This window comes from Oncorhynchus kisutch, linkage group LG4 (genome assembly GCF_002021735.2).
Source record: "Oncorhynchus kisutch isolate 150728-3 linkage group LG4, Okis_V2, whole genome shotgun sequence".
Lineage (NCBI taxonomy): Eukaryota > Metazoa > Chordata > Actinopteri > Salmoniformes > Salmonidae > Oncorhynchus > Oncorhynchus kisutch.
The window spans coordinates 542,735-561,091 of record NC_034177.2 but is presented as its reverse complement, the minus strand read 5'-3'; the positions used below and the strand labels follow the sequence as shown (position 1 = coordinate 561,091).

The following is an 18,357-nucleotide window of genomic DNA, read 5'->3' as shown; positions in this document are numbered from 1 at the left end:
ATATTTTCAGGACACAATCTGTAGCAAATAAATTGGCAAATTAAAATGTTTTGTCCAGCAGGTTATGGTACACCTCATGTGTATATAACGGACATGACTGTTCCTAATGCATGTTGAAGACCTTCCAAACTATTACTTCAGCTCTGTTTGTTCTGTCTCCATGGGGACTGGAACACCTATTTTGTTGTTGATTGTTAGTTGGGGAGGGGGGGCTGTTTGCGCTGATTTTAACTTCTTTGTCCATAATGTTTCCCCCATCGTTTCCTATGACTGAAAAGAGATTCTGGACATCAGAACAGCGATCACTAACCATGATTTGGATGAGGAATTCTACTTCAATGACTCAGCTGTGCAGGATATACTTCTCACCTGGGCCCTGATCCCCTGAAGAGACTGTGATATGGAGGCCGATGTGTGGGTACCCTGCTGAAACTACAGAGGAGAGTAAACAATCTACCCTCTGTTCTAATGGCCAATGTACTGGAGAACCAACTGGCCTTCTAGGCAGAGTTGCAAAAAAAGAGCCATATCTCAGACTGGACAATAAAAGATTAAGATGGGCAAAATAATACAGACACTGGACTTGAGGAGCTCTGCCTGGAAGGCCAGCATCCCAGGGTCGCATTTTCACTGTTGACGTTGAGACTGGTGTTTTGCTGGTACTATTTAATGAAGCTGCCAGTTGAGGACTTGTGGAGCCTCTTTCTCAAACTAGACACTCTAATGTACTTGTCCTCTTGCTTAGTTGTGCACCGGGGCCTCACACTACTCTTTCTATTCTGGTTAGAGCCAGTTTGCTCTGTTGTACGAGATCTATAATTTCTTGGAAATATGTCGCATGGAATCGCCTTCATTTCTCAGAACAAGAATAGACTGATGAGTTTCAGGAGAAAGTTATTTGATTCTAGCAATTTTGAGCCTGTAATCGAACCCACAAATGCTGATGCTCCAGATACTCAACTAGTCTAAAGAAGGACAGTTTTATTTCTTTAATCAGCACAAAAGTTTTCAGCTGTGCTAACATAATTGCAAAAGGGTTTTCTAATGATCATTTAGCCTTTTTAAAATGATAAACTTGGATTAGCTAACACAACGTGCTATTGGAACACAGGAGTGATGGTTTCTGATAATGGGCCTCTGTACTCCTATGTAGATATTCCATTTTAAAAAATCAGCTGTTTCCAGCAACAATAGTCATTTACAACATTAACAATGTCTACACTGTATTTCTGATCAATTTGATGATATTTTAATGGACAAAAATGTGCTTTTCTTTCAAAAACACTGACATTTTTAAGTGACCCTAAACTTTTGTGTGTGGAAAAAATATATTTTTACACACACACCACTACATTGACATACAACACATTGACATACACACACACATTGACATACACACACACATTGACATACACACACACATTGACATACACACACACATTGACATACACACACACATTGACATACACACACACATTGACATACACACACACATTGACATACACACACACATTGACATACACACACACATTGACTAACAACACACATTGACTAACAACACACATTGACTAACAACACACATTGACTAACAACACATTGACACACACACACATTGACATACAACACATTTTTTGTTTCACTTTTATTTAACCAGGTAGGCCAGTTGAACAAGTTCTCATTTACAACTGCGACCTGGCCAAGAATGGAAAGCACTGCGACAAAAACAACAGAGTTACACTTGGGATAAACAAAAGTATAGTCAATAAAACGATAGAAAAGGTCTAAATACAGTGTGTGCAAATGTAGTAAGATTAGGGAGGTAAGGCAATACATAGGCCATAGAGGTGAAATAATTACAATTTAGCATTAACACTGGAGTGATAGATGTGCAGATGATGATGTCCAAATAGACACTGGGGTGCAAAAAATAAATAACAATATGGGGCTGAGGTAGTTGGGTGTGCTATTTACAGATGGGCTGTGTACAGTGATCAGTGAGCTACTCTGACAGCTGATGCTTAAAGTTAGAGGGAGATTCAAGACTCCAGCTCCAGTGATGTACATTTTAAAAAATGTATTTTGCAATTCGTTCCAGTCATTGGCAGCAGAGAACTGGAAGGAAAGGTGGCCAAAGGAGGTGTTGGCTTTGGGGATGACCAGTGAAATATACCTGCTGAAGCGTGGGCTACGGGTGGGTGTTGCTTTGCTGACCAGTGATCTAAGGCTATGCTAGGTAAAGCCCCGCCTTATCGATGACCTGGAGTCAGTCCGGGCCAGCCAACGAGAGCATACAGGTCGCAGTGGTGGATAGTATACAGGGCTTTAGTGACAAAATGGATGGCTCTGCCATAGACTAGGGGGCTATTTTGTAAACTACATCACCGAAGTCAAGGATCGGTAGGATGGTCAGTTTTACAAAGGTATGTTTGGCAGCATGATTGAAGCAGACTTTGTTGTGAAATTGGGGATACTTGATGTGAATCTGTATGGAGAGTTTACAGTCTAACCAGACACCTATGTATTTGTAGTTGTCCACATATTTTACATCAACCGTCCAGAGTAGTGATGCAGTAGTGAATCACCAGCAGCAAGAGCAACATCATTGATATATTTACATAGAAGAGAGTGGGCCCGAGAATTGAACCCTGTGGTATCGATGGCGGTTATGATATCGTTTAGGTACGGTGGGATTCGAAATGGTCAGTGATCTGTTTGTTAACTTTGCTTTCGAAGATTTTAGGCAGGGCAGGATGGATATACAGTTGAAGTCGGAAGTTTACATACACCTTAGCCAAATACATTTAAACTCAGTTTTTCACAATTCATGACATTTAATCCTAGTAAAATTTCCGTCTTAGGTCAGTTAGGATCACCACTTCATTTTAAGAATGTGAAATGTCAGAATAATATTATAATTATTTATTTCAGCTTTTATTTCTTTCAACACATTCCCAGTTGGTCAGAAGTTTACATACACTCAATTAGTATTTGGTAGCATTGCCTTTTAAACTGTTTAACTTGGGTCAAACATTTCAGGTAGCCTTCCACAAGCTTCTCACAATAAGTTGGGTGAATTTTGGCCCATTCCTCCTGACTAAGCTGGTGTAACTGAGTCAGGTTTGTAGGCCTCCTTGCTCGCACACGCTTTTTCAGTTTTGCCCACACATTTTCTATAGGATTGAGTTCAGGGCTTTGTGATGGCCACTCTAATACCTTGACTTTGTTGTCCTTAAGCCATTTTGCCACAATTTTGGAAGTATGCTTTGGGTCATTGTCCATTTGGAAGAACCATTTGTGACCAAGCTTTAACTCCCTGACTGATGTCTTCAGTTGTTGCTTCAATATATCCACATAATTTTCCCTTCCTCATATGCCATTTATTTTGAAGTGCACCAGTCCCTCCTGCTGCAAAGCACCCCCACAACATGATGCTGCCACCCCCGTGCTTCACGGTTGGGATGGTGTTATTCGGCTAGCAAGCCTCCCTCTTTATCCTCCAAACATAATGATGGTCATTATGGCCAAACAGTTCTATTTTTGTTTCATCAGACCAGAGGACATTTCTCCAAAAAGTACGATCTTTGTCCCCATGTGCAGTTGCAAACCGTAGTCTGGCTTTTTTATGGCGGTTTTGGAGCAGTGGCTTCTTCCTTGCTGAGTGGCCTTTCAGGTTCTGTCGATATAGGGCTTGTTTTTACTGTGGATATAGATACCTTTTTGTACCTGTTTCCTCCAGCATCTTCACAAGGTCCTTTGCTGTTGTTCTGGGATTGATTTGCACTTTTCGCACCAAAATACGTTCATCTCTAGGATACAGAAGTCGTCTCCTTCCTGAGCGGTATTTATTTATTTATTTATTTTACCTTTATTTAACCAGGTAGGCAAGTTGAGAACAAGTTCTCATTTACAATTGCGACCTGGCCAAGATAAAGCAAAGCATTTCGACAGATACAACGACACAGAGTTACACATGGAGTAAAACAGACATACAGTCAATAATACAGTATAAACAAGTCTAGATACAATGTGAGCAAATGAGGTGGGAAGGGAGGTAAAGGCAAAAAAAAGGCCATGGTGGCAAAGTAAATACAATATAGCAAGTAAAACACTGGAATGGTAGTTTTGCAATGGAAGAATGTGCAAAATAGAAATAAAAATAATGGGGTGCAAAGGAGCAAAATAAATAAATAAATAAAAATTAAATACAGTTGGGAAAGAGGTAGTTGTTTGGGCTAAATTATAGGTGGGCTATGTACAGGTGCAGTAATCTGTGAGCTGCTCTGACAGTTGGTGCTTAAAGCTAGGGAGGGAAATAATTGTTTCCAGTTTCAGAGATTTTTGTAGTTCGTTCCAGTCATTGGCAGCAGAGAACTGGAAGGAGAGGCGGCCAAAGAAAGAATTGGTTCTGGGGGTGACTAGAGAGATATACCTGCTATGTATGATTGCTGTGTGGTCCCATGGGGTTTATACTTGCGTGCTATTGTTTGTTCAAATGAACGTGGTACCTTCAGGCATTTTGTAAATTGCTCCCAAGGATGAACCAGACTTGTGGAGGTCAACAATATTTTTTTCTGAGGTCTTGGCTGATTTTCTTTTGACTTTCCCATGAGTCACTGAGTTTGAAGGTAGGCCTTGAAATACATCCACAGGTACACCTCCAATTGACTCAAGTCATGTAAATTAGTCTATCAGAAGCTGCTAAAGCCATGACATCATTTTCTGGCATTTTCCAAGCTGTTTTAAAGGCACAGTCAACTTAGTGTATGTAATCTTCTGACCCACTGGAATTGTGATATAATTCACTGTAAGTGAAATAATCTGTCTGTAAACAATTGCTGGAAAATGACTTGTCATGCACAAAGTAGATGTCCTAACCGACTTGACAAAACGATATTTTGTTAACAAGAAATTTGTGGAGTGGTTGATAAACGAGTTTTAATGACTCCAACCTAAGTGTATGTAAACTTCCGACTTCAACTGTAGGTCTGTAACAGTTTGGGTCTAATGTGTCTACCCCTTTGAAGAGGGGGATGACCGCGGCAACTTTCCAATCTTTGGGGATCTCAGACAATACAAAAGAGGTTGAACAGGCTATTAATAGGGGTTGCAACAATTTCGGCTGATATTTTTAGAAAGAGAGGGTCCAGATTGTCGAGTCCAGCTGATTTGTAGGGATCCAGATTTTGCATCTCTTTTAGAACATCAGCTGTCTGGATTTTGGGGGGGGGGGCGGACTTGGGCCAGTTGCTGTGGGGGGTGCAGAGCTGGGGTTGGGGTAGCCAGGTGGAAAGCATGGCCAGCCGTAGAGAAATGCTTGATTATCGTAGATCTATCTGTGGTGACAGTGTTTCCTAGCCTCAGTGCAGTGGGCAGCTGAGAGGAGGTGCTCTTATTCTCCATGGACTTTAGTGTCCCAAAACTTTGTGGAATTAGTGCTACAGGAGGCAAATTTCTGTTTGAAAAAGCTTGCCTTTCCTAACTAACTGTGTATATTGGTTCCTGCCTTCCCTGAAAAGTTGCATGTCGCAAGGGCTATTCGATGCTAATGCAGAACGCCACAGGATATTTTTGTGCTGGTCAAGGGCAGTCAAGCCTGGGGTGAACCAAGGGCTATATCTGTTCTTAGTTCTACATTTTTTTGAATGCGGCATGCATATTTAAGATGGCGAGGAAAGCACTTTTGAAGAGCAACCAGGCATCCTCTACTTACGGGAAGAAGAGAATATCCGGGCCAGGTCTATTAGAAAGGCCTGCTCGCTGAAGTGTTTTAGGGAGCGTTTGACAGTGATGAGGGGTGGTCGTTTGATCACGGACGCAGGCAATGAGGCAGTGATCATGAGATCCTGGTTGAAGACAGCAGAGGTGTATTTAGAAGGCAAGTTGTTCAGGAGGATATCTGAAGGTGCCCATGGTTATGGATTTGGGTTGATGTTGCGCTGTGCAGACTGGCAGCTATTGGCCGAGGCTGGCTGGTGTCAGAGTTAACGGTGAAGACCGCAAGCAGTGTCTTACTGACTTGTAGCTAGTTAGCTGGCTAAGTTCTGATGGGGGTTCTAAAGTATAAAAATAGCAGATCCGTACCACATTGGGTGAGGCGGGTTGCAGGAGAGTAGATGGAAAGTGAGTTTACAAAGTATTTGAAAAAAAAAAGAGAAATTATTATTTACCAATTTCACGGGACGAGAACGCACGTCCGACTGCTACAGAATCTTGTCCCAGCGCTATGCCCCCTGTCCCAGCGCTATGCCCCCTGTCCCAGCGCTATGGGAAGAGGGCACGACAAAGCCTATTCCCCCTCAGGAAACTAAAGTTTTGGCAAGGGTCCTCAGATACTCAAAAGGTTCTACAGCTGCAACACAGAGAGCATCCTGACTTGTTTTTACCCCCAAGCCATAAGACTCCTGAACAGGTAATCAGATGGCATACTACCCCAATCAGCCTGAATAACTGGTGCCCGTACTTTATGTAGCCTCACTACTGTTATTTTTCAGTCTTTTTACTGTTGTTTTTTATTTCTTTACCTACCTACTGTTCACCTAATACCTTTTTTGCACTGTTGGTTAGAGCCTGTAAGGAAGCATTTCACTGTAATGTCTACACCTGTTGTATTCGGCGCACGTGACAAATAAACATTGATTTGATGTCCCAGCACTATACACCAGCGCCAGTCCCAACGCTGTGCCCTAGCCCCCCAGTCCCAACTCTGTGCCCTAGCCCCCCCGTGCCAACACTGTACCCTAGACTGTTAGGCCTGGGGCCATGAGCCCAGACTATAGGTTGTCCAGCCAACCTGACATCTTAGAGAGAAAGACCATTTTTAAAGTACATGCTTTTCAGTCATTAATATCACATTAGTACAACTTTTTTTTGTTTTCTCCAATGAGCAAATAACTTAGGCAATACTGTTTTGGCTCTTAAGACAGTGGTTGAGTTTACATCACTTAAAATTATGTTGCTAGTACTGTTTAGTAGAGACACAGTGGGACTAAGAAAAGTGGGACAATAAATGTTTGACTACAGGATATTCTACCTGAGTGAACAGTACCTCAGTGATTCTTCTGTTACCTGATTCCTCTGTTGGAGGGACTGTTTCAAGATGGAGTGGTGATAGTCTGAGAACTTAGCGCTTGAAATTATGCCAGTATTGTGCAGCTTATTCTCCAGAGTTATTTTGGCAAACAGTCAGACTTTGTGCACCAGTGAGTATCAGGGAAGAATGGTTAAATAACCCCGCTACTCAGCCTGGAGCTAAGAGAACAGAGAAGAACAGAGGTGGGTTTTAATAGCCTGTGATGGCTCTGTCCTCGGTGGAGAACATAGCTGTATTGTTAAGATGAGCTGGACCTAAGACGGACCTTGAGATTGTTTTTATATCCTTCGGAAAAAAATGATATGAACCAATGAGTGACTAGTTTTATAACAACTGATTTCCTGAACGTGTTGCTATATAATTTCTAACAGCAGTTCATATTGAGTTAGTGTGTTTTAGGTTTATTGCACATCAGAGAAGCATGAAATATAAAACTGAATGGAGACTGTATTTGCCTTCTAACTAGGACCATCTGTGAGGTTTAAGAGTTAAAGAACAGCCCTGATATTAGTCTTTTTGAACCACAGTCTTCTCTCAGTGCTTTTATAGAAAGCTTTCTACTATTCATTTCATGTTGTGAGATTTAGTGTTCTCTGGAGCTTTATTGGGGTTTCAGAGTCACCCAGGAGAATATGTTATTGGAAACGTTTGTTTCCTGATGTTGACTCATTTCTGGGAACTGTGGTACTGTTGACCTGTTGCGTCACAGGGCTGACAGAGGGGCCGGGCCAGGTCGGCTTTACTCTTATTCCAGAGAGCTCCTGCAGTCAACCTCTGAAAAAGATGATAGTTGGACACAGGCTGCCTTGGAAAGTACCTGGGGGTGTGGTGTTGTGTAGTTAGAGCAACATGTTAGTTCCCCACGTGGGCCTCTGTGGAGAAACAGATACACCTGGCAGATTTCCCAATATGGTGCTGTGTTCCACCAAAACACAGCACTGAAATGCTAAAACACTGGGATGGGTTCTTTCGTTATTAGCAGGACTTTCATTTTGTTCCAGCCCTCCTTATTATCTCCACAATACTTTGTTATTATGGTCCTTATCCTCTGGCTACTGCTTGGCCAGACATCTTTATGATTTCATACTGGGTAAAAGGCCTGGATGTTTCAGCTATAGAGGTTGTGTCATGAAGATGACAATGGTTCCAAAATCTGCTCACTGACTCAGATGTTTTTCGTCTTTCTCCTCTCCTACATACTGTAGCAAACACGTGTTAAACACCATACATACTGAAAACACGTGTTAAATGGACTGAACAAAAATATAAATACAACATGCAAACATTTCTAAGATTTCAAATCAAATCAAATGTGATTTGTCACATACACATGGTTAGCAGATGTTAATGGCCACAGTCACATGGTTAGCAGATGTTAATGGCCACAGTCACATGGTTAGCAGATGTTAATGGCCACAGTCACATGGTTAGCAGATGTTAATGGCCACAGTCACATGGTTAGCAGATGTTAATGGCCACAGTCACATGGTTAGCAGATGTTAATGGCCACAGTCACATGGTTAGCAGATGTTAATGGCCACAGTCACATGGTTAGCAGATGTTAATGGTCACATACACATGGTTAGCAGATGTTAATGGCCACAGTCACATGGTTAGCAGATGTTAATGGTCACATACACATGGTTAGCAGATGTTAATGGCCACAGTCACATGGTTAGCAGATGTTAATGGCCACAGTCACATGGTTAGCAGATGTTAATGGTCACAGTCACATGGTTAGCAGATGTTAATGGTCACATACACATGGTTAGCAGATGTTAATGGTCACATACACATGGTTAGCAGATGTTAATGGTCACATACACATGGTTAGCAGATGTTAATGGTCACATACACATGGTTAGCAGATGTTAATGTGAGTGTAGCGAAATGCTTGTGCTTCTAGTTCCGACAATGCAGTAATAACCAACAAGTAATCTAACTAACAATTCCAAAACTACTACCTTATAGACACAAGTGTAAGGGGATAAAGAATATGTACATAAGGATATATGAATGAGTGATGGTACAGAGCGGCATAGGCAAGATACAGTAGATGGTATTGAGTGCAGTATAACATATGAGATGAGTATGTAAACAAAGTGGCATAGTTAAAGTGGCTAGTGATACATGTATTACATAAGGATGCAGTAGATGATATAGAGTACAGTATATACATATGAGATGAATAATGTAGGGTATGTAAACATTCTATTAGGTAGCATTGTTTAAAGTGGCTAGTGATATATTTTACATTTCCCATCAATTCCCATTATTAAAGTGGCTGGAGTTGAGTCCGTGTGTTGGCAGCAGCCACTCAATGTTAGTGGTGGCTGTTTAGTGGTGGCCTTGAGATAGAAGCTGTTTTTCAGTCTCTCGGCCCCAGCTTTGATGCACCTGTACTGACCTCGCCTTCTGGATGATAGCGGGGTGAACAGGCAGTGGCTCGGGTGGTTGCTGTCCTTGATGATCTTTATGGCCTTCCTGTGACATCGGTGGTGTAGGTGTCCTGGAGGGCAGGTAGTTTGCCCCCGGTGATGCGTTGTGCAGACCTCACTACCCTCTGGAGAGCCTTACGGTTGTGGGCGGAGCAGTTGCCGTACCAGGCGGTGATACATCCCGACAGGATGCTCTCGATTGTGCATCTGTAGAAGTTTGAGTGCTTTTGGTGACAAGCCGAATTTCTTCAGCCTCCTGAGGTTGAAGAGGTGCTGCTGCGCCTTCTTCACGATGCTGTCTGTGTGGTTGGACCAATTCAGTTTGTCTGTGATGTGTACGCCGAGGAACTTAACTTACTACCCTCCACTACTGTTCCATCGACGTGGATAGGGGGGTGTTCCCTCTGCTGTTTCCTGAAGTCCACAATCATCTCCTTAGTTTTGTTGACGTTGAGTGTGAGGTTATTTTCCTGACACCACACTCCGAGGGCCCTCACCTCCTCCCTGTAGGCCGTCTCGTCGTTGTTGGTAATCAAGCCTACCACTGTTGTGTCGTCCGCAAACTTGATGATTGAGTTGGAGGCGTGCGTGGCCACGCAGTCGTGGGTGAACAGGGAGTACAGGAGAGGGCTCAGAACGCACCCTTGTGGGGCCCCAGTGTTGAGGATCAGCGGGGTGGAAATGTTGTTGCCTACCCTCAACACCTGGGGGCGGCCCGTCAGGAAGTCCAGTACCCAGTTGCACAGGGCGGGGTCGAGACCCAGGGTCTCGAGCTTGATGACGAGCTTGGAGGGCACTATGGTGTTAAATGCCGAGCTGTAGTCGATGAACAGCATTCTCACATAGGTATTCCTCTTGTTCAGATGGGTTAGGGCAGTGTGGTTGAGATTGCATCGTCTGTGGACCTATTTGGGCGGTAAGAAAATTGGAGTGGGTCTAGGGTGTCAGGTAGGGTGGAGGTGATATGGTCCTTGACTAGTCTCTCAAAGCACTTCATGATGACGGAAGTGAGTGCTACGGGGCGGTAGTCGTTTAGCTCAGTTACCTTAGCTTTCTTGGGAACAGGAACAATGGTGGCCCTCTTGAAGCATGTGGGAACAACAGACTGGGATAGGGATTGATTGAATATGTCCGTAAACACACCAGCCAGCTGGTCTGCGCATGCTCTGAGGCACGGCTGGGGATGCCGTCGGGGCCTGCAGCCTTGCGAGGGTTGACACGTATAAATGTTTTCCTCACGTTGGCTGCAGTGAAGGAGAGGCCGCATGGTTTCCTTGCGGGCCGTGTCAGTGGCACTGTATTGTCCTCAAAGCGGGCAAAAAAGTTATTTAGTCTGCCTGGGAGCAAGACATCCTGGTCCGTGACGGGGCTGGTTTTCTTTTTGTAATCCGTGATTGACTGTAGACCCTGCCACATACCTCTTGTGTCTGAGCCGTTGAATTGAGATTCTACTTTGTCTTTATACTGACGCTTAGCTTGTTTGATTGCCTTGCGGAGGGAATAGTTACACTGTTCGTATTCGGTCATTTTTCCGGTCACCTTGCCCTGATTAAAAGCAGTGGTTCAGGCTTTCAGTTTCACGCGAATGCTGCCATCAATCCACGGTTTCTGGTTTGGGAATGTTTTAATAGTTGCTATGGGAACAACATCTTCCACGCACGTTCTAATGAACTCTCTCACTGAATCAACGTATTCGTCAATGTTGTTGTCTGACGCAATACGAAACATATGCAGTCTATCACAGTGCCATCCGTTTTGTCACTAAAGCACCTTATACCACCCACCACTGCGACTTGTATGCTCTAGTCGGCTGGCCCTCGCTACATATTCGTCGCCAGACCCACTGGCTCCAGGTCATCTACAAGTCTATGCTAGGTAAAGCTCCGCCTTATCTCAGCTCACTGGTCACGATGGCAACACCCATCCGTAGCACGCGCTCCAGCAGGTGTATCTCACTGATCATCCCTAAAGCCAACACCTCATTTGGCCGCCTTTCGTTCCAGTTCCCTGCTGCCTGTGACTGGAACGAATTGCAAAAATCGCTGAAGTTGGAGACTTTTATCTCCCTCACCAACTTCAAACATCAGCTATCTGAGCAGCTAACCGATCGCTGCAGCTGTACATAGTCTATTGGTAAATAGCCCACCCTTTTCACCTACCTCATCCCCATACTGTTTTTATTTATTTACTTTTCTGCTCTTCTGCACACCAATATCTCTACCTGTACATGACCATCTGATCTTTTATCACTCCAGTGTTAATCTGCAAAATTGTAATTATTTGCCTACCTCCTCATGCCTTTTGCACACATTGTATATAGACCCCCCCTTTGTTTTCTACTGTGTTATTGACTTGTTAATTGTTTACTCCATGTGTAACTCTTTGTTGTATGCTCACACTGCTATGCTTTATCTTGGCCAGGTCGCAGTTGCAAATGAGAACTTGTTCTCAACTAGCCTACCTGGTTAAATAAAGGTGAAAAATAAATAAATGAATAAATAAATAAATATCCCAGTCCACGTGATGGAAGCAGTCTTGGAGTGTGGAAACAGATTGGTCGGACCAGCGTTGAACAGACCTCAGCGCGGGAGCTTCTTGTTTTAGTTTCTGTCTGTAGGCAGGGATCAACAAAATGGAGTCGTGGTCAGCTTTTTCCTGAAAGGAGGGCGGGGCAGGGCAGGGCTTATATGCGTCGCGGAAGTTAGAATAGCAGTGATCCAAGGTTTTTCCAGCCCTGGTTGCGCAATCGATATGCTGATACAATTTAGGGAGTCTTGTTTTCAGATTAGCCTTGTTAAAATCCCCAGCTACAATGAATGCAGCCTCCGGATAAATGGATTCCAGTTTGCAAAGAGTCAAATAAAGTTAGTTCAGAGCCATCGATGTGTCTGCTTGGGGGGGAATATATACGGCTGTGATTATAATCGAAGAGAATTCCCTTGGTAGATAATGCGGTCGACATTTGATTGTGAGGAATTCTAAATCAGGTGAACAGAAGGACTTGAGTACCTGCATGTTGTTATGATCACATCACACCACATCACGTTAACCATGAAGCATACGCCCCCGCCCCTCTTCTTACCAGAAAGATGTTTGTTTCTGTCTGCGCGATGCGTGGAGAAACCAGTTGGCTGCACCGACTCCGATAGCGTCTCTCCAGTGAGCCATGTTTCCGTGAAGCAAAGAACGTTAGTCTCTGATGTTCCTCTGGAATGTTACCCTTGCTCGGATTTCATCAACCTTGTTGTCAAGAGACTGGACATTGGCGAGAAGAATGCTAGGGAGTGGTGCACGATGTGCCCGTCTCCGGAGTCTGACCAGAAGACCGCTCCGTTTCCCCCTTTTACGAAGTTGTTTTTTTTGGGTTGCTGGCTGGGATCCATTCCGTTGTCCTCGGTGAAAGGCAGAACACAGGATCCGCTTCGAAAGTCATATTCTTGGTCGTACTGATGGTGAGTTGACGCTGCTCTTATGTTCAGTAGTTCTTCTCGACTGTATGTAATGAAACCTAAGATGACCTGGGGTACCAATGTAAGACATAACATGTAAAAAAACAAAAAACTGCATAGTTTCCTAGGAACGTGAAGCGAGGCGGCCATCTCTGTCGGCGCCGGAAGTCATATACAGTTCATATAAGGACATCAGTCAATTGAAAGAAAATCATTAGGTCCTAATCTATGGATTCTCACGACTGGGAAAACATATCTATTTATTCACCAGCCTCAACCCATTTACTCAAAAGCATCCTCAACCTATTTAGTCACCAGCCTCAACCCATTTACTCAAAAGCATCCTCAACCTATTTAGTCACCAGCCTCAACCCATTTAGCTTCACCAGGGAAAGATGGAGCCGACAGATGGGGCAGCTCTGCTTCTAGCTCTTAAGCAACTTTGCAGTGTTTTTATTTTATTTTTATTTCTTACATTATTAGCCCAGAAATTAGTTGTGTTATTTCATACAACTGGAAATAACTTTTGGATATCAGAGCAGCAGTAACTCACCAGAATTACAACCAGGAATACGACTTTCCCGAATTGGATCCTTTGTTCGTACCCTCCAGGGCATTTGAACTGATGCCAGAGGCTGATCCAAAACACTGCTGGAGGAGAAGAGGTATTCGGAGTGGACTCCTATTCCGACTCATGAGGCGCTCACTTCACCCACTGCTTCAGAGTATATTACTCACTAATGTTCAGTCTATGGATAATAAAGTTGATTAACTCAGGGCGAGGATCTCCTTCCAGAGAGACATCAGGGATTATAACATGCTCTGTTTCACGGAAACATGGCTCTCTCGGGATATACTGTCCGTACAGCCAGTTGGGTCCTCAGTTCATCGCACAGACGGGAATAAAGATCTCTCTGGGAAGAAGGGCCGGGGTGTATGTTTCATGATTTAACTACTCATGGTGTAACATACAGGAACTTAAGTCCTTTTGTTCAACCGACCTAGAATACCTCGCAATCAAATGCTGACCATATTACCTCCCAAGAGAATTATCTTCGGTTATAGTCACAGCCGTGTATATTCCCCCCTCAAGCCGATAGCATGACGGCCCTCAAGGAATAACACTTGACTATGCAAACCACACATCCTGAGCCAGCATTTATTGTAGCTGGGGATTTTAACAAAGCTAATCTGAGCAAAACGCTACTGAAGTTCTACAAACACATTGACTTTAGCACTCACTCTGAGAGCATGGGACCACTGCTACTCATCTTATTGAAATGCCTACAAGGCCCTCCCCTGCCCTCCCTTCAGAAAATCTGATTGACTCCATTTTGCTCCTCCCTTCCTATAGGCAGAAATTCAAACTGGAAGTACCCGAGCTACGGACTATTCAAAGCTGGTCTGACCAATGCTTCAAGATTGTTTTGATTCCGCAGACGGGGCTATGTTCTGAGTAGCCTCTGGGAATAATATCGACGAATACGGTGACTGAGTTTATCAGGAAATGTATAGGAGATTTTGTGCCCACCGACTATTAAACCTACCCAAACCAGAAACCATGGATCGATGGCAGCATTCACAAAACTGAAAGCACGAACCACTGCATTTAACCATGGCTAAGGTGACTGGGAATATGGCCGAATACAAACGGTATAGTTATTCCCTCCGTACATCACAGGCAAAACGTCAGGACAAGGTGAAGTCGCAATTCAACGGCTCCGACACGAGACGTATGTGCCAGGGACTTCAGATAATCACAACTACAAAGGGAAAACCAGCCACGTTGCTTACAGTCTTGCTTCTGGATAAGCTAAACCACTTTTTGCCTGCTTTGAGGATAACACAATACCACCGACACGGCCAACTACAAAGGACTGTGGGCTCTCCTTATCTGTGGCCGACGTGAGTAAGACATTGGTGAGTGTATAACAGAACTTATTTAGCAGGCGAAACCCAGGGGACAAACCATTGAGATTGACCTCCACAACAAAAACACTCTTCAATGTGTTTTCGGTGGGAATCCAGATTTCTAAGGGACCTTCTTGCAGTTCCCATCGCTTCCACTGGATGTCAACAGTCTTTAGAAATTGGTTGTTTTTTCCTTTGTGTAATGAAGTATGGCAATCTTGAACGAGGGTCACTTGAAGTGTACTGTTAGATAGCGGCGCGTGACCAGAAAGCTAGCTACAGTTTTGTTTTCCTCCTGTATTGAACACAGATCATCCCGTCTTCAATTGATTGATTTATTTACATAAAAATACCTACAGTTGTATTACAAAAGTAGTTTGAAATGTTTTGGCAAAGTTTACAGGTAACTTTTGCGATATTTTGTCGTAAGTTGGAACCAGTGTTTTTCTGGATCAAACGCGCCAAATAAACAGAGATTTATATATCGACGGAATTAATCAAACAAAAGGACCATTTGTGACATTTATGGGACATATTGGAGTGCCAACAAAAGAAGCTCGTCAAAGGTAAGGCATGAATTGTATTTTTATTTCTGTGTTTTGTGTCGCTCCTGCAGGGTTGAACTATGCTTCTCTCTCTTTGTTTACTATGGTGCTATCCTCAGATAATAGCATTGTTTGCTTTTGCCAAAGAGCCTTTTTGGAATCTGACATGTTGACATGTTGATTCACAACAAGTGTAGCTTTAATTTGCTATCTTGCATGTGTGATTTCATGAAAGTTAGATTTTTATAGGAATTTATTTTCATTTTCTCTGGCTTTTGCCAGGTGGGATGCTACCGTCCCAAATATCCCAGAGGTTTAGCCATTTTGCCACAGCTTTGGAAGTATGCTTGGGCTCATTGTCCATTTGGAAGACACATCATTTTCCGCCCTCATGATGCCATCTATTTTCTGACTTGCACCAGTCCCTCCTGCAGCAAAGCACCCCACAACATGCTGCTGCCACCCCCGCGCTTCACGGTTGGGATGGTGTTCTTCGGCTTTTAAATTTTTTTTATTTTTATTTCACCTTTTATTTAACCAGGTAGGCTAGTTGAGAACAAGTTCTCATTTGCAACTGCGACCTGGCCAAGATAAAGCATAGCAGTGTGAATAGACAACACAGAGTTACACATGGAGTAAACAATTAACAAGTCAATAACACAGTAGAAAAAAGGTAGTCTATATACATTGTGTGCAAAAGGCATGAGGTGGTAGGCGAATAATTACAATTTTGCAGATTAATAACACTGGAGTGATAAATGATCAGATGGTAATGTACAGGTAGATATTGGTGTGCAAAAGAGCATAAAAGTAAATAAATACAGTATGGGGATGAGGTAGGTAAAAATGGGTGGGCTATTTACAGATGGACTATGTACAGCTGCAGCGATCGGTTAACTGCTCAGATAGCAGATGCTTGAAGTTGGTGAGGGAGATAAAAAGTCTCCAACTTCAGCGATTTTTGCAAATCGTTCCAGTCACAGGCAGCAGGGAACTGGAACGAAAGGCGGCCAAATGAGGTGTTGGCTTTAGGGATGATCAGTGAGATACACCTGCTGGAGCGCGTGCTACGGATGGGTGTTGCCATTGTGACCAGTGAGCTGAGATAAGGCGGAGCTTTACCTAGCACGGACTTGTAGATGACCTGGAGCCAGTGGGTCTGGCGACGAATATGTAGCGAGGGCCAGCCGACTAGAGCATACAAGTCGCAGTGGTGGGTGGTATAAGGTGCTTTAGTGACAAAACGGATGGCACTGTGATAAACTGCACCCAGTTTGCTGAGTAGAGTGTTGGAAGCAATTTTGTAGATGACATCGCCGAAGTCGAGGATCGGTAGGATAGTCAGTTTTACTAGGGTAAGTTTGGCGGCGTGAGTGAAGGAGGCTTTGTTGCAGAATAGAAAGCCGACTCTTGATTTGATTTTCGATTGGAGATGTTTGATATGAGTCTTAGTGTTAACACAGAGCCTGAGTGCGGCTGGGGCCGACGGATAAAACATAAACAAGCAGAATGGAGTACCGTGATTAATGGACAGTCCAGCATGCATCAGCTATGTAGCCAAGTGATCAGTGTCCAGGGGGCAGCGGTGGATGGGGCAGGGAAGCTGGACTGGCGAGTATTATCCAGTTTAAAAAAACTGGCTGGCTGTGCAGAGGGTAAGGTAAAAGCCGCTAGCAGTTGCTAACAATGACTAAATAGCATGTAGCTAGTTAGCTGGTTAGCTTCTGGAGGTTCTTGAGTGTGTTCTAAAAAATGTAAAAATAATAGCGATTCCGTATCACATTGGGTGAGGCAGGTTACCGGAAGGTATAAACAAATTAAATCGAAAAGAGATTGAAAGTAAATATGGGTCCAGTGAGTGTTTGGGACGCGGCGATTCAGACGGTTAGCAGGCCTGTGCTAACAGTTAGTAGGCCGGGGCTAAACAAGGTAGAAGTTAGCGGACCGGGGCTAAACAAGCTAGCAGTTAGCTTGCAAGCCTCCCCTTTGTCCTCCAAACATAACGATGGCCAAAAGGTTCTATTTTTGTTTCATCAGACCAGAGGACATTTCTCCAAAAAAGTATGATCTTTGTCCCCATGTGCAGTTCCAAACTGTAATCTGACTTTTTTTATGGCGGTTTTGGAGCAGTGGCTTCTTCTTTGCTGAGTGGCCTTTCAGGATCTGTCGCTATAGGACTTGTTTTACTGTGGATATAGATACTTTTGTACCTGTTTCCTCCAGCATTTTCACAAGGTCCTTTTGCTGCTGTTCTGGGATTGATTTGCACTTTTCGCACATACGTTCATCTCTAGGAGACAATGTTTCTCCTTCCTGAGCGGTATCATGGCTGCGTGGTAACTTCAGGCATTTGGAAATTGCTTCCAAGGATGAACCAGACTTGTGGAGGTCAACAATTTCTTTTTCCTGAGGTCTTTGCTGATTTTCTTTTCATTTTCCCATGATGTCAAGCAAAGAAGCATGGTGTTTGAAGGTAGGCCTTGAAATACATCCACAGGTACACCTCCAATTGACTCTAAACAGAACTTATGTAGCAGGCAAAACCCCGAGGACTAACTGTTCAGAATCTTTTCTCCCCCCCCCTCTCTCTGTTCCCTGAACAGTTAGTCCTCTGGGTTTTGCCTGCTACATACGTTCTGTTATACTCAGACATGATTCAAACAGTTTTAGAAACTTTTCTATCCAAATCTATGAATAATATGCATATCTTATAATCTTGGCATGAGTAGCAGGAAGTTGAAATTGGGGATGCTATTTATCCAAAAGTTAAAATTCTGCCCCCTAGCTTCGAGGTTAAGAACAAATTCTTATTTACAAGGACAGCCTACGGGGATTTGAACCTTGGTCTCCCACTTGCCCCGCATTCTGTAGTGCAGACATGGCCTGCTCTCCCATATGGGGTAGCCTAGTGGTTAGAGTGTTGG

The 18,357-nt window shown here is 43.6% G+C and overlaps 1 protein-coding gene across 2 annotated transcripts in view; it reads left to right on the top strand.

The window, feature by feature from the left end:
* Positions 1-18,357, top strand: part of nhsa (Nance-Horan syndrome a (congenital cataracts and dental anomalies)) — an 88,897-nt gene that overhangs the window by 5,331 nt on the left and 65,209 nt on the right. The window lies entirely within an intron of this gene.